Here is a 1,154-nt window from a genome sequence, read left to right as displayed (position 1 = left end):
GTGTACCGGCGGCTTGGCTCCGCCCAACATGGCAGCCGCCCCGTTCCTTCTCCCGTCGGGCGCTTCGGTGGCGGACGGAACCATTTGTGACGCCCAAGGGGTGTGTCTCAGAAATGATCTTCCTATAGGAATTGCGTGGCAATATAACAGAACTCAGAAAGCACCGCTAAAGAGAATCATAAGCTCAAGGGAGCCTTTGAATTGTGATACCCTAGCTGGTAACCAGACAAACCGTTTCGCTTACAATACGAGCCCTCCCTTCTCAGTTCGCTCTTTAGACTCGTCGACTGACGGGGCGAAAGAGCGGACGATTCCAAAATGACAGGAAGCACAGGGTTAACTGGGGACGGCCCGAGAAGACAGCCTGTTCCGATACAAGGATTTAGGTTCCTCGCACGGCGTTCGTGGCGTCGGCCGACGCCTTCTCCCCATTTTCTGTGTGCCAATGGTTCGGCCCGGACGTCCGCCGCCCTCCGACGCGGGCGCGGGTCACGTGTCTGGGGGCGGGTCCAGCGGCGACGCAGCGGCGGGAGGCGCGCAGCCCAGGTGCGCGCGCGCGCTCTGAGGAGGGAGCTGGAGGCGGCGCGTTGGGAGCGGCCTCCGGTGTGCGGAGCGGCCTGCCTGGGCCGGCTTCCCGGACTGCAGGCGCGGCCCCGCTTGCGGGCACTTCGCAGCGGGCGCGGACGGGGCTGGGAGGCGGAGCAGAGGCGCCTTCCTCACTCGCCGGCCGACCGAAGGGAGAGCGCCGGCGAATTCGAGGTGGGTGCCAATCCCGGGAGCCTGTGTTAAACGGTAAAACTCTGCCTTACCGTTTAATTAACTTTGAATTTTGACTCTGCTTTACCGTTTAATTAACGTTGAATTTTGACTCTGCTTTACCGTTTAATTAACTTTGAATTTTCCTATGTGGACAAATAGCTCTTGCCTTCTGTCTTCTTCGGACTTTTCTTCTTTGGATTTGTTGTGGTTTTTGCAGTTGGCCTTGGAGCGGTAGCTCCTCAGGAGTGGAATAGGAAAAAGAAAATTGTGTTGGTTGTTTCCTACATTTGTGTTTGTTGTCTTTTAGTCTTGCCCCCGTGTCTTCTCCCCGTCATCGTGGGACAGAGCGCCTCCAAGACTACCCCCTCCTCGCCACTTGAATGTCTAACTAAAAA

At 57.1% G+C, this 1,154-nt stretch overlaps 1 protein-coding gene across 1 annotated transcript in view; it reads left to right on the top strand.

Moving 5' to 3' along the window:
* Positions 1-700: 700 nt before the first annotated feature.
* Positions 701-1,154, top strand: part of SNX8 (sorting nexin 8) — a 67,523-nt gene continuing 67,069 nt past the window's right edge. The window contains exon 1 of the mRNA XM_045283940.1: positions 701-759. The gene's annotated coding sequence lies outside the window, so the exon portion shown is untranslated. The remainder of the gene's footprint in view (positions 760-1,154) is intronic.

The sequence above is a fragment of the Echinops telfairi genome, unplaced genomic scaffold (assembly GCF_000313985.2).
Source record: "Echinops telfairi isolate 266 unplaced genomic scaffold, ASM31398v2 ScPeMD7_5;HRSCAF=22, whole genome shotgun sequence".
NCBI classification, from domain to species: domain Eukaryota; kingdom Metazoa; phylum Chordata; class Mammalia; order Afrosoricida; family Tenrecidae; genus Echinops; species Echinops telfairi.
Note: the sequence above shows the minus strand (reverse complement) of the source record. Positions and strands in the feature narration are given on the sequence as shown.